Below are 22,934 nucleotides of genomic sequence, written 5' to 3'. Positions count from 1 at the left end.
ATGCACATACCTGTGCTAAAACATACATAGAGCACTTGTACAGCATAGCTCTCCCAATACACACAATTGTAAACAAAGGAAATCAATAATCCTGCTGTCAATGATTATTCGATTGCTGGATATTTACCAATCTTCGAGTTTTCTACTGGATATCTGAATTTCAAGACGAAGTTCTGAATGTGCCCATTTCATTTCCAAATGTATCACCCAACAGAGCACTCTCCTCACCCTCAGCCCATACAGAAAGCAGAAGACTACTTTGTGAGTGATGCTGTGTAAAGGGGTCAGAGGTCAGGAATGCTAAACCAATGATTTCTTAACCTGGGAGGAAAGAGAAAAACAAGTACATCTCAGTATGTGTTCAGTACAGTTTTTCTTATAGATCCAGCTGAAAAGTTTTCTTTCATGACCTTATCTAGAAAAGCGGCATTGTCTATCGTAAATGAAAGACTACCATTGAAATTATAATAAAACAACACTACTCTATTCAGTCTAAGCACCTTTACCTCTCCAGAATTCAAGGCTAGCTAAATCCATTTTTCTTGCTAAAATGAGTACTAGCAGTTGGTGAGACGGCAAAGAAATACTGGCCTTAAATTGAGTTTTTCCCATAAAATAATCAGAAAAATTGAGAAATAGTTACAAAAAGAACAACTTTGAACTCTGAAGTCATAGGTCACTTACTGTCAAGTCCAGCTAGCATCCAAATCCATGTTTCTACAGCTTTGATGTACACAAAACTATCTAGAGATTTTGTTAAAAATGCAGAATTGGATTCAGTAGGTTTGGTTGGGACCCAAGAATTTATATTTTTTCTATTTTTATCTTACTGTGTGTGCATGTGTTCATGTCTATATGTGTACATGTTCATCTGAGCAAATGTATATATTCATGTATGTGTGCACACGTTCACTTAGCAAGTGCTTGTGTATGCTCACATATGGGCATGTCTGAATCCAGGTGGCAGCTAGGAAGAAGACAACTTTGGGTGTCATACAAAGAGCACTGTCCACTTGTCTTGAAACAAGGTCTCTCATTGGCCTGGAACTCACCAATTAAGCTAGACTGGCTGGCCAACCAGTTCTGGGATCTGCCTGTCTGCACCTCCTCTGTGCTGGGACTGCATGTATGGATCATTGCTCCCAGCCTTTTTATATGGGTTCTAGGAATTGAACTTTAGACCTCATGTGTCTAAAGGTCAATAAGGCAAGGTACAAGGTTCACATTTCATCTTCCAGTGCTTTCCCCCAAAAAGATCCATTAAAATATGATTTGATGTTTTTCTTTTTGTTGTTGTTTGTTTTGAGGGGGACTCTCCAAAAAATTAAAACAAAATAAAACCCATCAAAATTATCAACAAATATGGTATTTGTTGGGCCACAATTCAAAAGCCAAGTTTTGGAATATTATATTCTATAAGAGTTTTTTTTTCAATATTGAACAAACTCAAAGTTCCAGTAGCTTACAATAATAGAAGTTGCTTCATTATTCATATTATACCTCTACCATGGGTTATAATGGGCTCTGATCCTCATGGTCACTATTGTTTTATGATGCCCTACCTTAGCACAGAAACATAAAGATGATTCACTTTGGTTTGGCAGACCCTATAGCAGAAACTCAAAGTTCAGTGCCATCTTCTCTCTATTACCCACCATTCCCTGACTGTTCACCTAGCTCTACTCTTCGGCAATCACAAGAGAAGTGGAGAAGAGTAATGTTTCCACTTGCCTGGAGTGAGAACAGAGTCAGACACAGGGAGCTGTGTCTACTGTATACACAGGTTTTCTGTAGATAGCCAACTCTCTTATCCCAATTACCACAGTCTTATCCCTCTTCTTTACTCTCCTCTAGTCAACAAAACCATCAGTCCACGTTCCCCCTGGGTCCCCTTTTATGCAGGGGAAAGGCAGTGTGATTTCAGAGAGACTATAAGTTGATAGGAAAGTTTTGGGGAAGCAGGGACATCAAAGGAGACAGCGAGCCAGGAAACGTGGTTGGGGTGACTGAGAAAGAGAGAAAGAAGTGAAGATGTCACCCCTCTCTAGTGACCAGTAAGCACTGGGTCCTGTATAAGAACATTTATATGGACTTACCCTCACAATAGTCTTGCCAGGTTGTCACTGTTGTATTTTATACACACATGTAAAACAGAGGCTCAGAAGACTCATAAAACGTGTTCAAGGTCAACAGAATGTGAGCCTGGATCAATGCCAGGTTGTAAATCTAGTCTCTCCCAAGAAGTCTAAGAAAGGCACTCTTAAAGAGCAAGACCACATTAGTCTTGAATGGATCAATTGTCACACTTTCTTTGGAATTCCTGAGACAGTTTTGCAGTACTAGCCCTGTACTGACAAACACACTTGACAGAGCACGGCACCCAGATTCCATAGTGGCTCAGACATGGAATGACTGCAGTCTCCATGGAAAGCCAAGGTTCTCCTGAAGGTACACAGAGGTATTCCCAGTCTCCATCCCTTAGGCTAATCTTCTCCCCTTCTTCTCCCCCAGTCCCTCTTTCCCACGTGTATTGTGTAGTCATATCCAAATTGAAACACTCCCTCCTGGAGGGAGCAGGAACACTCATAAGACCAGGAAGTAAATAAAACTTACAAGCCTCAGAAGACTAACATTTACAAGATTCACCCAATCCCTCTCCAAGTTTATCAAGCAGTAACAATTATTTGTGGGGTGCTCTCTAAGAGGAAGAGACTTTCTGGATTTGTTAAGTTGCCTATAAGTTACACACGGATCACCAAGGTGGCAGTTCTCATGAACTGTGTTATCCGGGTCACTATGCTCCTGTGACCCTCAAGTACCCTCCTGGAAGTGACACTAATAAACTCACTGAACTAGATTCTGGTGGGAAGTTTTCTTTGGCCTGCTGTCAGTACCCTATCTGGGTCAGATAAACATCTGTTCTTGTCTCCACTGGAAAAGTCATATGATGACATGAAAACCCATTTGTCTACAGGACATTAGGAACTGCCCCAAAGATATGATTGAAGTAAATGGTCTAAATGATATAATAAAACATGATTTCTAATCTCATAATGAAACACCTCTATCAACATTAGGAAGAACTTTGCAAAATATTGGGAAAAGATCTCACAGTACAGAAGACAGCAGGTACTTGGAAGTTTGTCCTGTGTCTAGTGGTGGAGGATATGATAGGGACACTTGTGTGGATGTTGAGGGAATATTTTTCTAGAGCTTGAGAGTGGTAGGGTTTTAAAATTTTTTGTGTATTTCTGAGGCCAAGGTGTAAAGTCAGAATTCCAGACTCAACCATAGCTAGCCAGGGCTGTACCCAAATGCTACTGTGTGCTGGTAATGCCTTCCTTGGAGAAGTTTTCCAATTTTCTCAGATTCAGTACTCCAATCTGTGAAAGGGCATGTCTTAGTTACCTTTTTATTGCTGTGACAAAGACCCATGACCAAGAAAGCATTCAATTTGAAGTTCATGGTTCCAGAGGGCTAGTGCTTCTGACCACCACGGCAGGGAGCATGGCAGAGGGTGGGCAGGCATGACCCTGAGAGCTTCCATCTGGTCCACAAGCAGGAGGCAGAAAGAGAGCTAACTAGGGATGGCCCTGAAACCTCAAAGTCCACTCCATGACACACCTCCTTCAGCAAGGCCACACCTTCTAATCCTCCCCAATAGTTCCACCAACTAGAGACCAAGAATTCAAATACATGAGCCTATGGTGGCATTGTCATTCACAGGGAGTGATGATGAAGCCAGTTATCAACTTGGGAAGACTGGAATCAATGGACAAAAAGCACTGGGCAAATTCTGTTGTTCAATGCTGATGACTTCCTTCAGCGTTATTGGTAAGAAAACAGATATGAAGGGGTTAAAGAGCTCTAGCCTGTTCCAGGCCTCCATTTTGTTTTTCATTAAAAATTAGGAATTGGGACTAAGTCTCTTCGAAGGGTTCTTCCACAGACTCAAGCCCACAAGCCAGGGTGTGTGTTCTCCTAGGGCAGGCTGGAGCACACCCGTCCCTGGGCAGCAGCTGGATCCAGCGCATCAACGAGACAGCAAAGAGCTCACGTTGGAAAAGAGAGTCTCTGGGCCTCCCAGCACAGCTACTGAACTCCAGCCATTAGTAAGAGTCCATGACCTCTCTCAACCCTAGGCAAGAAGGAATGACCACGAGGGGCGAGTAGTCCTTTGAGTCACCTTTGCAGGAAAGGAAGGTCACCCTGCCACAGAAGTAGTACTGACCAAAACAACAAAACAAAAAATGTCAATAAGCACCGAAAGGGGTCAGAGGGAAAAAACGACATTTGGATGAGATTGCCAGCCTGCTCTAGGCTCATCAGCCCTTGCTACCGCCACTGTGTAGATAATGGATTGTAGAGGTAGTGGATCAATTATGTCCACAGCAGATTCCCTTCATGAGACAGGCAGGCAAATCACTCCCCTCTGAGCAAACATCTATCACATGAAACTGAGTATTTTATTGTCAGCCTTTTCGAGACAGATATTCACCTGCTGTGTAGAAGCTGAATCCTGTTTAATTCAATGACTTTTAGAAAATGAGAATGTTTTATTCCATTTACTCATTCCTTAAAGCTCTTAAGAAGACCAAAGACTGAGTAGAGCATCCTGGGGCCGTAGACAGAGGCAAGGAGACAATTTAGAAATAGAGATGCAATTCTAGTCTTTCCTCCTCTTTGTCCCAGCTGGGAGGGACTGGAGCCATGCCGCAGACACCTGCCTTCATAGTCCCCTGGGAGGGAGAGCATGAAGCTTGCCTGCCCAATGGCCCTCTGTCTGAAGACATGCAGTATTGTTTAATACTTGTGATAAAGTCTTATTACGTCAGGTGCCACAAACACCCCTAAGGTGACTCAAAGCAAGAACTAACCCACCATGCTGAGGATTCAATCATTCAGTATGTCTCTAGGCTGGCCTAGAACTCTGTGCCCTTAGCTGTGTATTCAGAGTGGTCTGGGACATCTTCCCCATGTGGCTTAATAGAGCTTTTAGCAAACTTCAAGATGTGAAAGATGATTTGGCCTTTTGTATCAGGCCCTGTGACAGCTCCTTGTTTTCTACGTCTGACCCTGCATGACCCGCTTGGAATCATTCACACAGAGGAGACTGTGGACTATTTCACATGTCTGGGTCTATATTTATATTCCAGTGCTCAAAAGGAGCTTTGTTTCCTCTTAAAGTCGCGATCAAGTAGAAGACATTCATTCCTCTTCTGTCTCCTGAGAAGCAGTCACAGCAACCTTCCTCTATGGGGTTTTGGTTCTGTGTTTGTGTCCATGTTCTCTGGTATCTTAGCCTTTTGATGTGGCCATAGGATGACAAGATGAAGACAACGCAGTGTCTATGATGTCTTACCCATGCCTTGACTCCCAGCCTGCACCCCAGCTGAATCAGCTGCTGCTCTTTACTCTGTGATCTGTGTTGGAACCCCATTAATACATAGTCAGAAGACCCACTTTAAGCTATAATGAGAGATGAGGCAAACTTGATCCCATATCACAGTAGCTTGAAGACTAGAATTGTTTTGTTCTGAATGGATGCTGACAATGGCTGATTTAACAAGTAAGATCTCCTGTCTATGCTATAAGTGGGTTAACATCCCCGATTCTTTACTAAATGAACTCTGCATTAAACTTGGGCCATCTCCCCCATGATTACAGCTGGCTAGGAAGACTCAAGACTTAACAAACAGCAACAAAAACGGGGGGGGGGCAGCATGAGTGAGAATAAGAATAGAGTGTGTGGTGTCCTGACAAAAGTGATGTAACTTCTGGCTTGGAGAGGACAGTGTGTCTAGTTAAGGAGTCACCCTGAATATTTTGAGAATTGGTTCTTTGTGCCCATAGCTGCTTAGCGAATTTGAGGTAAAGAAATCCTAATTTGTGGAAATTGTGTCTACTTGGAGTGGTTTGAAGACTGACAGGAAAATAGCCTGTGGTGTGCAGTGTGGAGTACTGTGTGGCCTGATGTGTTCTCATTTGGGGTGAGTTAGAGTAGTCACTCATTAAACAGATGAGAGAACATAGAAGCAAAATAACCCTTTTTAAAATACAATTTCAACATGATAAATCCAGAAGACTTAAAAAATAGTTTGGAGTAAATACTCAGAACACGGTTTACCATTTTAAACATATTCAGGCTTATACTTCACTACATTGGTAATAGTGATTTTTTTCTTACATACTTTGCAGCGTGTGCAGAGGGACACTCATCATCTCCAGAAGTTCACCTCAGATGAAGTTCTGCATTCACTGAATGGCAGACCTTCACTTTCTCACCTTCTCTTGATGTATTTCACCTTTCTGGGAATACTACAAGTGGAAGCACACTGCACTTGCTTTCTGTGACTGGCTTATTTATCTTCACCAATAATAACATAGCCCTAGGACGATGTGAGCAAAGGCTATGTGAGAAGCAGTAGACATGCAGCAGTTTCCCGGTCCCACTGTGGTCTGTAATTGAGTGGGGAGTAAGGCAATGTGGCTGTGATGTTTCTCCAGTCTTCCCCATGCATAGACTTTTAAGTGAATGCAATACAAATGAATATCCATGAACCTCAGGCTCAGCTGGGTCTAGGACTCCAAAAAGCATCATGAAGTGATTTTCTTTATCCCTCAATTTTGACTATTTTTTTCTCCAGGAGGTTCACCTCAACCAAGCTGTCCTTGAAGGTGATAAGTAGCAATCAATGTCTCTAAAATCACAACACACACACACACACACACACACACACACACACACACCATAGAGACAGAGACAGAGAGAGAGAGAGAGACAAAAGAGAAAGAGACAGAGAGACAGAACACAGAGAGATGAGACAGCCAGACAGGTGGATAGGCAGCCAGCCAGGCAGCAGGTCAGACAAACAGAAAGGCAGACAGACAGACAGACAAAGACACAGGATAGACTGTCCAATAAGAGACAATCTTTTTCAGCACAGAAACAAGTGAATGCCCCAGGTGACATACACTGCTCTGGCTGGCATCAGCTTCTCGTTTCTCAATCCATTGCTATATTCAGGAGATGGAATATGATGATGGCTGTGTCCAGGCTTAACCACAGTTATGATGATGATGATGATGATGGCCCTGTGCCCTAGGCTTACCACAATTCTGGTGATGATGGCTGCATGTCCTAGGCTCACCACAGTTATGATGATGATGATGATGATGATGATGATGGCGGCTGTGTTTCTGTGTTCACCACAGTTCTGATGATGATTATGAGTGTGTGTCCTAAGCTTACCACAGTTCTGGTAAGGATGATGGCTATGTGTTCAGGTTCAAAACACAGTTTTGATGATTATGGCTGTGTTTTCAGGCTCAACACAGTTTTGGTGCTGATGATGTCTGTGTGACCTAGGCTCACCCAAATTCTGATGATGATGGCTGTATGTTTTGTATCACCACAGTTTTGATAATGATGATGGTTGTGTGTCCTGTCTAACCACAGTTCTTATGATTATGATGGTTCGGATGATGATGGCTGTATATTCTACATCACCACAGTTGTGGTGATGATGGTGGTTGTATGCTTTATCTCACCACAGTTCTGATGATGATGATGGTTGTATGATTTGTAATACCACAGTTCTGATGATGATGATGGCTGTGTGCCCAGTCTCACCACAGCTCTTATGATTGTGATAGCCTGTGTCCAGGGTCACTACAGTTCTGATAATGATAATGGCTGTATTGTTCTGTATCCTCGCTGATGACTTAGGTTGGTCCTTACTTAAGTAGAAGGAGAAGAAAAGACTCCATAGACCTCCACACATGCAGCCATACATCCCCCACCCGAAAAACACACACAACACACATTTAAATAGTTAACGCATGGGAAAGGAGAACACGAAAATATCTCTAGTTAAAGAAGACAGTTATAGAAATGAAAATTTCATGAAAAGAATCAGTTAAACCAAATAATACAAGTGACGCCTACTGGACTCAAGATAACACACAACCAACTATATGTCCCGTATAGAGTGCTGAAATTAAAGAGTGAAATGTACAGATACACATTGCACAAGAGAAACATAAAATGTATTGTAAAAGCATAAATAACTTGAAAGAAATATGATGGTTTAAATGTTGGAGACATTCAACTTGAAACAAAAGACCTAATCGTTCAGATGACAAAACTTGTAATTGACTTTATAACTTCTATAAAATATTTATGGAAACACAAACGTTTTTATTTTTTGGCAAGAAACTGGTAAGCGATCTCCAAAATTCATACAAAAATAAAGAGTCTGAATAGACAAAATCTATCTTGAAAAGACAAAAAGTCGCGAGATGAATCACAGTTCTTGACTTCAAGTGCACTAAGAGGAATTCAGGGTTGGAACTGATGAACAATGAACAAGTCAATCCAGGGAAGGAACAAGAGTCCAAGATAAATGCCTAACTTTGGATGGTCAAGGTTTTATTGTTTCCTAGTTTGTTTTACCATGAGTACTACTAAGGGCAGTCACAGACCAGAAGGAAAATTCTTTAGACTAGTAACCTAGACAAAGCCTTTTTAGCTCTTACAGTTGTAATTTTCCCATGCCACAGACCATCCATGTTCCTGCACAATCTCACTGCTTCTTGAATTTACTTGTAAGTTTCTGACACCTGTCACATAATGCTGTTCCTCCAACTTCAACGTTCCTTATAATGGTAAAACCTGAAGATTTTCATAGATTGGGGTTTGACTTTTGTTTGTTTTTTTGACAGCATGCCATCACAAGGATATCAGCAATACCTATCATATCATAAAGCAGAAACATTTAGCTCAATTTGCAATATAGTTTCTCAATTATCTTTTAGGAACTTCCTCCATTATCTTCTTTTAAAAAAAAATAACTTATTTTTGAGGGGAGCATATGCCACAGGAAATGTGTGGACTTTTGGAGGACAGTCTGGGGAAAGCCAGTTCTCTCGTACACCATGAGTCGAGGAGCAAACTTGGCCATCAAGACTCGGAAACAAGTGCCTTTACCACTTGAGCTATTCCAGGGCCCATTACAATTATCTTAATACTAATCTATGAGGATAAAGATATTTTAGTTATTAAGACCACCTATGTAGTTTCTTTTTGGAATTCCAAAGTCTTAATTTTCCCTAAACTGCATGGTTTTGTTATGTTTTTTATTTCATGAGGCTACATATATACAAATCTCTTCTCCTAGTTCAGAGCGTTATCTATTACTTTTGCTGCATTTTTTGTAAAGTATATGACATAATTTATCAAAGCATTTATTCTAAATTTTGTGAACTATAATCTGTTTAAAATCTTTTCTTTACACAAATTCACACAACATTTCCTACTTGCATTCACAGGTAGATGAATTAGTGGTTACAAGTTTCTAGCCTCTATAGGAATAGTGCACAGTACACCCACACTCTTACCATGGCCCACTGGCATCAGAAGACCTTATTATTGGCTAGGCTACTTGAGTTGCCCTGTTAGCAATGAATTGTTAGCTGATGTGACACAGGCTGAGTGCTAATTCTTGCCCTGCCAAATTGAAAAAGCTTCAAAGTAACTGCAGACCTTAGTTAGTCCCTCAAATAAGCCATGTTCCCATTAGTTTTCTCAGACACAATATAAATCTCTAACTGATATTTGTGGGGAAAGTTTTGATTTTCCTTTTTTTTTTTTTTCTTTTTTTAGGTTTTCTTCGCCTATTGACAGCTTTGCCAAGTACTCTTTTGCTTGGCATTGGATAATTTACTAAATGTTCAAATGACTGGTCAAAAACAATCTATCCATTTTAAACTCTGCAAGCCAGTAGTCACAAAGTACAAGCATTCTAAATTGCCATCCACTGGGTACCCTTCCTCCTTCCAGCTCACAGAAATACTTCTGTGCTTTGTGGGCTGATTTTTTGCAAAAGCAAGGTTAGAAAGGTTTGCTGGCTATTTTGCTTAATTTCCTCCTTGGGTAATGCTAGATTTCTTTCTTTCTTATTGTTCAAAAAGCTCAAGATTAAAACCTAAAGCCATACTCTTTTACCCTATCTTGCTGACTCATAAATGTGTATTCACCGTCCTCTTCAATGTTATTTGAATATTGTCCTCTTCCTAACACTATCTACCATGTTGAATGACAAGTTCTACTTGAGTTCAAACTTTTCACTTCTTGAGTCTCCTGCACTAGGAAAGTACAATTTTTTAGAGAATGCCTATTCCCACTCATCTCAGAGCTAGTTTATAAGGTATTCTGGCCTCTTGACATACATATATCCAAGGAGTTTAGAATTTTTTCAACTTAGGTTTATTTATTTTAAGTGTGTGACTGTTTTCTTGCATGTCTGTATGTTGGTAGCCATGTGTGGCCTGGGTGACAGAAGAGGTGAGAAATGGGCGTATAGTTCCACCAGAACTGAAGTTATATGATCGTGTGTTGCCACCATGTGCGGTGCTGCATAACCAAAACCCGAACCTCTATGGAAGCAGCAAATGTCTTAAAATGCTGAGCCATCACTCCAACACCTCCAAAATAAGGCTATAACGCTATTTTTATGCACAATGCAAGAATAATACCCATAAACCAGGAGTTCCAGCTAATCACTTGACTGGCTCTCTGGCAAAGAGCCAGTGTTCCTTAACCTTCTGAGCCATTCTCTCTAGCCCCCAAATTATCCTGTTCTGTTGCCTTTCTGCAACCAAGAGAACAATTACACTAGCCCAAACCTGGCTATCTAAGCACTATGACACAATGGTCACAATGGTTTTTGGACCCATACTGAGTCACTGTCATGAGAAATGAAAGTATGATCAGCTAAGGAAAAGAAGAGACAAATCTTTATGCTAAAGAATCTCCATTACTTTAAATGTGCTTCAGGTTCAACAAGACACATCATTTTGTTGAAAGCAGAATTTTAAAGAACACATTCAAAAAAGGCCCTGCCAGAAACTGAGATTTCAAGCCATATAGACCTACTAACTGTCTACAGTAAAATTAGGGAGAAAGCTCAGAGTGTCTGATAGTTTATGTGACGCCAACAGACAGATGTTTACTTATTTAATCACAAGCTAATAACTTTACACCAAAACAAAAAAAAAAAGGAAGAAAATTATGACTCAACCACAGACCCATTTTCCTTAAGAAAAGCAAAGCAAGGGGACTTCCAGCTGCTAGCAAAAATCTGCATCTTGTTTCCACATCACTCTGCTTCCACAAATGAACAGCAAAGGACAACTTGTAATTTCTAACGCTATTTATGCGAATCTTGGTAGGGACCTCCTCAAAAAAGAATAAATCTGTTTTAAAATTAAAAGAAAATGACTGGAAGGGAAAAAAAAAAGAAGTGGTAGAACAAACCCAAAAGTTCTTTGAAAGATATAACCCTAACGTTATCTAAACAGGCTAAGTAGTCACAAGTGAAAAAACAGGCCATGGAGGCAGTAGAAGTCTGTTAGTTTCTTGACTCTAACAACCAAATTCTAGATTTAAGATTCAATCTGCAACCACACATGGTGGCACACACCTTTAATCCCAGCACTCGGGAGGCAGAGCCAGGTGGATCTCTGTGATTTTGAGGGCAGCCTGGTCTACAGAGTGAGATCCAGGAAAGGCGCAAAGCTACACAGAGAAACCCTGCCTCAAAAAACAAAAAAACAAAAAACAACAAAAAATCTATTTCCTGCTGGGTATGGTGTCTCATGCCTCTAATCCCAGCACTCAGGAGGCAGAAGCAGGCGGATCTCTGTGAGCTCAAGGTTAGTCCGGTCTACATGGTGAATTCCAGTCTGGCCAGGGCAGCATAATGAGACACACACTCTCTCTCATTATGTATGTGGTTTCCTTATATTGAAATATCCCCGTGTAACTTTCTAAATAGTGCATTCCTACACTACTCTTTGCCTAATCACTTTGAATATATGCCAAGTAAAAGACACTGTTCGCCTCCCGCAGGGGAGAAATGTCGTTTCTGGGTGTTCTCTGAGAGGCTGTTCTCTAGTTCAGTTCTCAACCTTATGAAGGAGATGCAGAATAGAATGTATTTACTGTGTGCATTGCATGAGAGTGATAAAGGTCTCTAACTGTGTTTATGTGCGAGTGTGTGTGGAGGAGTCCATTACTCTAATTTTTAATGTTCATTTCTTGCTTAACTTATTCTATATTCATTTATTCCTTTTGTGTCTATGGCAGAGGAGGGGCCTGTGTGAGGGTTAGAGGACAATTTGGAAGTTGGTTCTTTCCACTAGTGTGGGTCGTGGGAATCGATCTCAGCTGTCCATCTTGCTAGTCTGGAGTACATCATTCTTATCCCAGGCTGTCTTGATAAGGAAAGGCGGCAGTTTGTGATAAGTTTTCTTGATACCAAGACCAAGACAATGACGAGTGACCACTGGACACTGGTATCAAACTGGTCATGTGATATCTGGCCTGCTGGGAAAGAAGAGAAGAGACAAGCATCTGTGCCTTTGGGCTGCTCCAAAAGGAAGTGAAGTTCTCTTCTTCTCCTTAAAGCTCATAAGAAATAACTGTAGCAGGCAAAACACCCACACACATAAAACAAAATGCATTTGAAACCAGAACTTATTAGACTTTATTGAACACACCATTTCTGCATTTACTGAGATAGATGTGTGGATTTCCAGCCATAGAGCTAGGTTGTGATATGTCACATGGGTAACCTTTTTAATGTTCACTGTAGCTCTGGGATAAACCCTACTTAATGTATGATGCTCTTATACACAAAAGCTACTACTAAAGCCGTGTGTGCTGCTCACACACATGGACTTGGGGTGGGTGTTTAGGTGTTTGCCAAGCTAACTGTAAGTGTCTATGGGTACTGGCTTCAGAGTTCTTCCTGGGCCCTGGAGCCTCCCATGCCTGTGCTCCCAACAAACTGCAAGTTCCAGGGACTCGGCGCCATTCTTTCCCAGGACCAGCCCCCCCACCCCCAGTGCTGACACCATTGAGAGCATAAATCAGGTGATTTCACGCTTGTCAGGAGACATGGCACCAGGGCCTGGGCTGTAGGCTGGCTTCCGGTCTGTGCCGATGGATTAAACTCAGGCTTTCAGTGGCACTTGTTCTCCAATGCACTGTTTGCCTGGCTTTGCTTCTTCTCTTCTCCACTCACCACTATTTCCTCCTAAGTCAGTCACCCATGAACTCCGAGCTACAACACCAGCCAAAGCCTTTCTCCCAAACGCTGGACTGGAAATCAGCTGTCAACCTCTGCTTGCTGTCTTGAATTGTCTCAACTGACCTCCTGACGTGCTCTTCCACCCACTTCTCTTCAGGCTTTCCTGTCTCCACTGACGACATCTTCATTTTTCAGCTGTGTGGGTGAAAAATCTTAGTTACTTGTGATTTTTGTGCCTCAGTCTGCCAGGATGTCGTGGTGGCTCTACACTTCAAGATTTGCAACTAGCAGTCTGGGAAGATGGCTCAGCTGGTGAAGAACTTCTTGTGTAAGTGTGGGGACCTGAGTTCCATGCCTGACACCCTCATGAATAAAACACCAACCAAAGTGGCCCCCATTGCACCACAGCCTGTAGCCCCAATGCTGGAGAAACAGGGACCAGCAGTCCCCTCTGGTTTGTGGGACGGCCATTCTAAGCAAGTACATGGGCTCCTAGTTCTGTGGAGACGCTGTCTAAAAAGATAAAATGGCAAATGATTGAGAAAGACACTTAACTTTGTCCTCTGGTATGCACACATGGCTATACACGCTTGCACGCATCCCCCAAATTGTGCAGACACACACACACACACACACACACACACACACACACACACACACACACACCCCAACGCAAATCTGATGGACACAGTGGAACATCCTTGTAGTCCCAGTTTCTGAGAGGCTGGGATAGAAGCATTGCTTCAGTACAGAAGTACAAGATCTTTGTAGACAACATAATGAGAATAATCTTAGATTTTAAAGACATCAGGTTAAAAAAGCCCTGGTGATTTCTCATTATTTCCACCCTAGTCACCATTAGCTACTTAGAATCATTGCCATAGCGTGCTAGTGAACCTTTCACAGCCACTGCTGCCTAAGTTCAATCCTGTCTTCACGCCCTCTGCATAATCTTAAACGAAACTCAGATCACCCCCTCCTCTGCTCAAAGCCATGCTTGGCCCTCAGCTTTCCTCAGAATCCACATCAGATTCCTTAAGAGGACAGACACCTCCTGGCCTCTCTGACCACATGTCCCGCAAAATGGACCTCCACATGAAGTCTGTCTCACTGTGCCTCAGAGAACAAACAACCCAATCAGCCTCCCCTCAGAGCCTCTGCCCTGAATCTTCTCCCTCAAGAAACAGCACAGCATGCTGACTGGCTTCACTTACCACAGATTTCATTTTTATTATTTATTGTCTCTTTCTACTACAACACAAGCTGACACATTTTCTTTTGTTCACCAGTGTGTCCTGACTGTGAAGCAGAATGCCTGATGCCCTTCAGTGCTGGGTATCTGCTGGCTGTGTGGATCAGTTAGTGAAGAGGTGGCCTTGCTCCTCCTGCTGAGCCTCTTCAGCCTTTGTCCACACTGTGGGGTGTGCCACGTCAGAGCCGCTCCTGTGCTGTCCTCTGAAGGGGATGTATCAGCCACGTCAGGGAATCAGAGCCAGTGGGAACCACCCTGCACCCTTTTTTGCCATCTGTGAGTGTGAAGGTCTGCTCAGAGACACATCTCCTTATTGGACTTTTTTGGCACAAAGGACATTGCATGGCAGAATTAAAGGCTGGTTAAGTTTTACCTATGCTCAGCAGCCTGATGTTTTAAGGCAAAAAGAGTCTGCTTATAGCTCCACCCCTGAAATTAGGAAGTTAGTCTCAATCGGGCAAATAGCAAAAGGTAATGATTCAGAAATAGGCTTAGCAGTGAACTGAGGAGATTCAAGTTAGTGGAGGACAACCATCTTATTCTTTCCAATTACTGATGTGAGCTATGGTCTGATAACTTCCCCATTTCCTGTCTCTTAACAACGTATTCAACTGGTTCTATAACTTTCATGTCACTTTTGCTAATTAAGGCTGCATTTAATTTCAAAGGCTATTAAAAGCTCATCTCTCTGCCTCCATGCAGCACAGGCCGGAGCTGTAGACCTTGGGTGCTGGAACGGAGGAAGGGAGGTACACACACCTTAAATGTTCCTCTTCTCCATGGTTCCACTCTAGATTAGTGAGGCCAAGAAGGAAAGATGGGGCAGATGTCTTACAGAATGCCTGCATCTGTGTGCTGGGGAGATGTCATTGGCCACACTATTTTGAGCTGGTTTTAGTTGATATTATGGCCTTACTTGAGTAAATTTCTACATATAACATTTAAAGTTTCACTGAAGGTAGTGTTGGCTTGTTTCTGATTCCCACCCCTACTTAAACACTGAGGACCTCTCAGAAAGAGATGACTGGCTCATTGCTCATCTAGAACCTCACAGAGGAACTTCCAGGCTCTTTGACAGGATGCCATTGAGACCACTGAGGTGTAGTCACATGCTCCTCAAGTCAGAGGGCTGAGGCTGTCCAGTCCATTGTTTTCTTCCAAAACATGCTGGGGTTCAGTCCCTTCTTACTCCGTTAGCCCTTCTTTAGAAACATCTAGACAAGGAAGACATGCTGGTCTCGAGAGCATCTTTCTACCCCATCCATGGACCTGTGTCAATTACACCCAAGGATGCTGCTCCTCTGTGAAAGGCAGTACCAAAGTGAGGCCCAGAGTGCAGTTCTGTGGGGGAGCATCCCTGGGCGGGTGGCTGTCTACTTCTTGTGAGCACCTCTAATCCAGGTAACAGTCTTCTCCCCATCACTCGGCACTAAGTGACATACCAGTTTCAGGCAGACAGGGAGCAATAGCCCTTTTGAGTGAGAACCAGCCTCCAGGTACTTTGAGACCAAGGAAAGGCAGGCAGACAGATCCAGGAGAGCACAGAATGAAATTGTTGAAGGACTCACTGACAGAATTGTAGCCCTGGGTAGCAGTAAGTGGCATTGTGTGTCAGAAGGAGAGACATATCTATTGGCTTAGACGAAGGTGATTTCGTCCAAGTTTTAATGTATCTGGTTTACTTTAAGCTAATATTGGAGTTGGGCACAACACTCTAATGGGCTAGCCTATTCATAGTTTTCTGAGAAACTGCTCAGGAAAACTTGATTAGGGTTACTCTGGGGCAGTTGTAGTGGTTATGACTCAGGATGGCTGAGTCCATAGAGTAGATAGTGACTAAACTTGTGCTCCCCACCCCCATCAACAAGGAAGGAAACCTCTGGGAAAGCACTTCCCAGCTAGGGACTGAACTCCTAGCCCTCTTTGGTTCATACTTTGTCTACGCTAAAGCAGATTATGAGCAGAAGTGACTTGGGACACTTGAAGGTCAAAGCACTTAAGTGGTATTTGTGTTTTGTGCCGGCACATCTTCCTACCCTAGGACCGGACTGTAGATGATGATGGTCAGGGAAATGGTGGCAAAGTCACAGGGTGGAAGATAAACTGAAACAAAATGAAACAAAGACCACAGGATGCCCATCACTTGGAGGGGAAGCTCTGGCTTTGAACTGTTGCAAGAGAAATAAGGTGAGTTTGGGCCCCAAGCCTCGGAGTTCACTGGTGGTAGATGCTAATGTTGCAGTGAATGATATTGGCATGTGAGAACAAAGTACTTAGCCTCTTTTCTGGGGAAGTAGTGCCTCTTAAGGAGAGCTCCATTGCTTACATAGGACACCATACTATCCTTTCCAACCTTTGGTTTTTAAAGGCAATTTAAAAATTAATTAATTTAGCTGGGTGGTGTTGGTGTTGTGCCCATATCTCAAGACCTTTGAGCAAGACAACCACAGAGCCGATACCCGATGCAAAACACACAGGGGTTTATTGATAACAAGAAAGCCCAGGCTTGGTCCCTCCGTGTCCAACACTCGATACAGCAAGTGGAGGGGGATGGCCCTGAGCCCTCAGGGTGGAGGGTTTTTCAAAGGGGAAAACCACAAGCAGGGTGGTACAAGCCTTGGCATTGGATGATTGCTTGAGGGTGTTTAACTTTTGAATTTACTGGTTGGGGGGTTACAGTTATCATTTTTGGGCAGAGCCTGAACAAGTCCCAGGCTCTGTCCTTGAGCTGCCATGGGGGCTGGCTGGCCTCACATGTTTACATTGACCCATGCATGTAGCTCTAAGTTGAGGGGTCCCGGACTGTAAACAACTGGCTGAACCTTGAACAGACAGAGCATGTGCAGAAAGGGAGCTACTGTAAGGACTATGTCTTTTGTTCACGGCCCTCCCAGAAACTGCTTGCTCAGTCACAGGAAAATGAAACTGAGCAGCCTGTTATGGCTTCTGCTTGATCCTTTCAGTGGCACACGCCTTTAATCCCAGCAGGCAGAGGCAGGCATATCTCTGTGATTTCGAGGCCAGCCTGGTCTATAGAGCGAGTTCCAGGATAGGCAGGGCTATTATACAGAGAAACTCTGTCTCAACCCTCCCCCCCAAAAAAGTAATTAATTGCCCCCTTTCCCCCCACCCCCGTGTGTGTGTGTGTGTGTGTGTGTGTGTGTGTGTGTAGGTCAGAGGACAACTTTCAGGAGTTGGTTCTTACCTACCTTGTTGAGGCAGGCTCTCTTGCTTCTTCTGTGAAGCCTCATCCAGGCTAGCTGGCTCCAGAACTTCAGTTATCCTGTCTCTACATACATACATCCATGTCTGACTTTCTGTGGGTTCCAGGGATCAAGCTCAGGTTGTCATAGCAAGCAGATTACGTGCTGAGCCACCTCTCTGGTCCTCAGCTTCCAGTTTCATATTAACTAGAGATGGGACCTAAGTGCAGATTGAGAGGATTGAGGTAAGGGATGATTTTTTTTTTGCTCCTTCTTTGTTCTGGGATTAATGTGTGGCCCAACTATAGGTGTAGTAGAAAGTAAAGTTATCAAGATATCAATTCCAGGGCAATGTAAATGTCTATTCAGCATTTCTGATAGAAATGTTTGAAGCCATGTTCATGGGATCCTCATTATTATCACCAGGACCTTGATTGATAAGCACAGCCATGGAAACTCTGTCCCTGTTCATTGTCACTTCTGTTTCCTGTTCAGGAGAACATCTCTGGTAACCTCAATGACTGAAGACCGTGTCTTATGTTAAAAGACTAGAAGAACTACTCACACTATGCCAGCCAGCTCTGGCTTTGGTTCCCATGACAATCTACAAAATGTCTTCTCCTCTTCTGATTGCTGCTGAACTGAAATGTGATTGGTGCCTGGGCCATTGGAAGTTGGCTAACTGGGGCCATGACATCATTGGGACCAAAAGTGCAATCGGTTCACCAAAGGTGATGATCCAGCCCAGTGGACCAGGGATATTAGAAGAGTCCTGTGGGAGGCAACAGGTAAATGTCTTGACAGTAGCAGAGCTGTGGCCTTGTTTAATTCTTATTAAAGACTGAACAAAGAGATCACAGTCTGGGAGGGGCAGGGAGATTCTGGTTTCCAGAAGGCTAGAACCAGCAGGACAACAAAACTAGCTTTAGAAATCAAACATGCTGGTTGAAAACCAAGACAGATTACTGGAAACCCAGGAAAAGGTCAATCAACTGTTCTCAGAGTTGTGTTGGTCCTGAGTCACAGGCTCACCAGTCCTCTCCAGGGAAGAAGAGCCTCACTTAGGGCTGAAGCCACAGGTAAGGATTACAAGCTCCAAAACAGAAAGCTTCAAGCATCATCAGTGTCGGCAGGTCATATTATCAACATTCTTTGGGGAATGAAATTCCCACTGCAAAAATTACAACTTTTGGTTAAAACAACATGTAAGGGCAATATTAAAATTCAATCATTTCCCAAGAGAAGTAATTAATGTCTGTACATCTGCATATTAGAATACTTACTTTGAAAGGAATGAGAATTTCTTTGCCTGAAGTCTAGACTATAAAGTGTGGGATAGAACTTATCAAACCTGTTTAGCTTTACTAAAACTCTCAATTTTAATCCGTGTTTTACTCAATCAATCTATTGTCATCTCCAAGTCTACGCCACAATCTCCATAATAATTTGCTGAAGGGCACAGAGTTAGGAAGCGGCTATGGAAAGCTGTCCCTTCTTGGGTGGATTAAGTAAATATCCTGCCCTGTCTGTGTCAAGTCTGGCATGTGACTGTATGCTCAGTGCTGTGGAACACGGCCCTCTCAGCGTGACAGCTGCTGCCATCTGTGTCATGCAGCTGTGACCACTCTCAAGGGACCCTCATCATCAGATCCGCTGGTGTGCCCCCCTCCTAGACCCCTAGGAGGTTTCAGACACTTCTTTCTGATCTCCCTCCAAGCTCTGTGTGATCCTGCCTCAACCACACATGGTACTGGGTGACAGCACACAAGACGAACTGAAGGGGTGCCTTCCTTCATCTTTGCAGCTGTGGGAAGCTGTCATCCATGCCCGGGTGAGACGTTCCTGTGGTGCAGTTGCTTCTGGGTTAACCACTCTCCTGGAACTCCTAACCCAGCAAACCCATTGGCTTACTGTACTAGACTTTGGGGTAATCCACATTTTAGTCTGTCTTTGGGGTCTGGAGACATTTGTTCATATTTTTCAAGGGAAAGTTCTATAAAATGTGAATGCAATGCTGTGAACAGAAACTTTAAAGGCCAAGAAATCATTCCAAATCTTCCACAAGATCAGTTGCTCAGGTAAAGGTTGCTGTTCAGCATGGGTTTTGAGATGGAGGCCACGTGAAACAGAATTCCCACAGGGTTAGGTTGATACATAGCCTGAGTGAGGAGTAAGTTTTGTTGTTACGAGCCACTGAGGTTGGGTTCTTTATTACGGTAGCCTAATCCTGAAGCCATACCTCCCCTTAATACACTGCCACAGAGAGAAAGCATGAGAAAGCTGGAGGAGAGCATGGCTAGCCCGAGGAGCCACGCCCATTTGATGGCTGTGATGTAAACTGCAAAGCAGTGCTGGCTTCCCTAGGCAGTGCTGAGCCAGGGTAAGAAGAAGCAAGTGATGACAGATGAATCTTTGCATTCCCCAGTGTCCTCTCTAGCTTGGCTTAGCAGCACCCAGAACTCAGCTGGACTGTGAGCATTGTGCCAGCCTGGCTTTCCAGCTTCCTACTCACCATGAAGTAACTGGAGAACACTTCCCTTTGGAAGGAGAACTTCCCAGATTCTTTTATTAAGACTCAGACAACAATGACAACAAAAACCTGGTGTTTTGATGAAAATGAGGCCAGACCCTCAGGTCAAATATAACTTTGCTATTTAGGTTGATTGGTTAGGCTGGAAAAACAGCCAGCTAGCACACAAACCATAAGTACACCTCTGGCTGTTTCAGAGTCAGTGACTTCTTCTTTCTTTGGTTTACCCCAGGATCCATGCCACGCAGGAACACCCACAGCCTAGAGAATTGTCCCTGAAGGGTCTCAGCCAGCTTCCTTTCTGAGGTTCAGTCAGTTCGGTGGCAGCTGAGGTGGGCAGTGCGTTCTGCTGTGGTTGGTAGCTAACAGCATGGACTGTAGCTCCTGGATTCAGGGCGGGGAAACAGCTTGGGACCTGCAAACAACCAAGTTCATCATCCGTTTGCTTTGAAGCATCTTTGAGCTGCTGTTTGGCCCAAGTAAAGGGTCATCTGGGGAACCTGGTTATTGGCGCTTGAGTTCTTGCTTCTCTGTGTACAGTCTTGGAATTCAGAGTACTCTCTTGTTCTATTTTACAGTATATCTTTCTTGAGAAACTTACAAAATGGACATTGCACAAGAAGAAAGCCCAAGGTTGACACAAATCATAGTCCATGTGTAAAGAAGCGAATGGCTGCTGAGATAGCCTTTGTTTCATTGACGTGCATTAACTCCTTCTGGAGTTCTGAAGGTCTCCCTTGTGCCAAGGTCCTCCTCTATTATCTGAGTGAATAAAAGCATCTATCTCTTCATTCTAGCAGGGCAACTGATGATGGTGGTAGATTTGGCCAGCTGAGAATTAGGATCTCAAGAGCCAGTCAGGAAGAAAACGATCATATTCTGGAAGTAGCTGATGCAGTTTCAAGGCAGTTGTGTTGTTCTCCATTTTATTTCTTAGGGGGATTTATGACATCAGAAATACTCTTCCATGCATTGCTGATCAATTTCTGTAGAGTTGCCCTATAGGGACCCCTAACCTAGCAGGTGCCAGAATGGGTTCATTGCTGTGCTTTGTGGGTCTGGAGGGTTACAGACTAAGTTGTTTTGGTGTGGTGCTTTGCAGTGGATCACATACTGTTTGACCTGTAAGAATGTCAAAATGGAAGAAGCAGAAGAAGAAGAAGAGAAGCTGGGGGAAAGCAAGCAAGAAAAACAAAGGCCAGTGTGTTAAAATAGTAGCTAAGACTGAGCACCATGGTGTAGATGTGGGGGTTGCCTTCATTAATATGTCTTAAGTCCCCCAAATGACCCATGCACAGGAGAGGGCTCTCAGCTCAGTATTTACCACACAGACTGAGAAAGGGATAATTCATAATGTCTACCCCTAGACAGGGAGTTCTGCATTTTATAAAGTCTCACCTATTCTTATCATTAAGCAATTGGTATCAAATAAAACATTCCCAGTCATCCAACTTTCTCTTCTCTAGACAAATTTGAGCAACATGGGGATAACATGTTTCCAATGCATTGCTTAAAATAGTGGGTTGATTTGGAGTCATGTTTCCAATACTATAACTTGGTGAAATAATTTCACCCCAGAGAGGATGACAGTACCTATATCAATTACTTACCTGTTGCTCTGATAAAATCTTGAGACCAAAAGCAACTTACAAAAGAAAGAGTTATTTGCCTTACAGTTCTAGAGGGAAAGAGTTCGTCATGGTGGGGTGGCACAGCAGGAAGTGTCAGGAGCAGCGGACCTTCAAGTGAAAACAGGAAGTAGGGAGCAAACCAGAAGTGGAGTAAGGCTAAAAATTCTCCAAGCCCACTCCTAGTGATGTACTCCTCTGTCAAGGCCATACCTTCTTTTCCTTTTAATTAAGATTTTTTTAAAAAAATTAATTTTACATTCCAATCACAGATCCCCCTCTTTCCTTCTCCCATCCCTCCAGCTTCTCCCCCAACCCACCCCCATTCCCTCCTACAAGAAGTTAAGGCCTCCTGTGGGGAGTCAGTAGAGCCTGGTACATTCAGTAGAGACCTTCTAAAGGTCCTATAACATACCCCAAACAGTGGCACCAACTGGGGTCCAGGTATTCATATATCTGAGCCTATGGTAGACATTTCTCATGCAAACAACCACAGGGCCTAATGTGCAGTTTTGTTCTTATGCATTCCTGATTTTCACTTAAATAAAAGATAAGTTTATTTATTTAAATGTATGAGTGTTTTCTCACATGCAAGTGCATGATGGATATTCCAGAAAGCCAGAGGAGGGCACCATATCATCTGGAATTAGAGTTATAGGTGGTTGCTAGCTGCCATATGGGTGCTGGGAACTGAACCTGGGTCCTGGATCCTCTGTAAGAGCAGCAAATGCTCCTGAGCAGTGAGCATCTCTCCAGGCCCCAATTTTCACCTTTTGTCCCTGGGAAGATGCCACTGATCTAACAAGTCTAGGTTGGTTAGTTTCAATGTTATTATTCACTTTGATATGTGCTTCAACACTTTTTTTTAAACCCCAAGAACATATGGTTAACTTCACTAAGCTGACTATTCCTCAAGAATCATGCCATGCTCCCTACAGTTTATGTGTTGAAACTCTAACCGCCACTATTGAGATGTACTGAATTTGGATTACAGACCTTTCAAAAGTCAGCTAATAGGGTATTATGGTGGGCTCTCATTCATTCTCATGCTATTTTTATTTAAAAAGACAATTTAGACACTAGAAGAGGCTCAGGGTATGAATGTACGGATCCAAGACCATGGGAAGGGGTCCCACTGCAAGAAGTCCTTAGGAGGGACCAAATCTGTAGCACAGTAGCCTTGGTCATCTAGTCTTCAGAAGTGTGATAAAATAAGTTTTGACTGTT

At 43.1% G+C, this 22,934-nt stretch overlaps 1 long non-coding RNA gene across 1 annotated transcript; it reads left to right on the top strand.

The window, feature by feature from the left end:
- The first annotated feature begins 14,393 nt into the window (after positions 1-14,393).
- Positions 14,394-21,958, top strand: LOC118585205. The gene is made up of 3 exons (XR_004945162.1): positions 14,394-14,622; positions 16,388-16,533; positions 18,045-21,958. It is a non-coding gene; the product is annotated as an uncharacterized LOC118585205 (long non-coding RNA).
- Positions 21,959-22,934: the final 976 nt, after the last annotated feature.

This window comes from Onychomys torridus, chromosome 6, assembly GCF_903995425.1.
Source record: "Onychomys torridus chromosome 6, mOncTor1.1, whole genome shotgun sequence".
Lineage (NCBI taxonomy): Eukaryota > Metazoa > Chordata > Mammalia > Rodentia > Cricetidae > Onychomys > Onychomys torridus.
The sequence above is the reverse complement of the archived record's forward strand: the minus strand, read 5'-3'. Positions and strand labels throughout refer to the sequence as shown.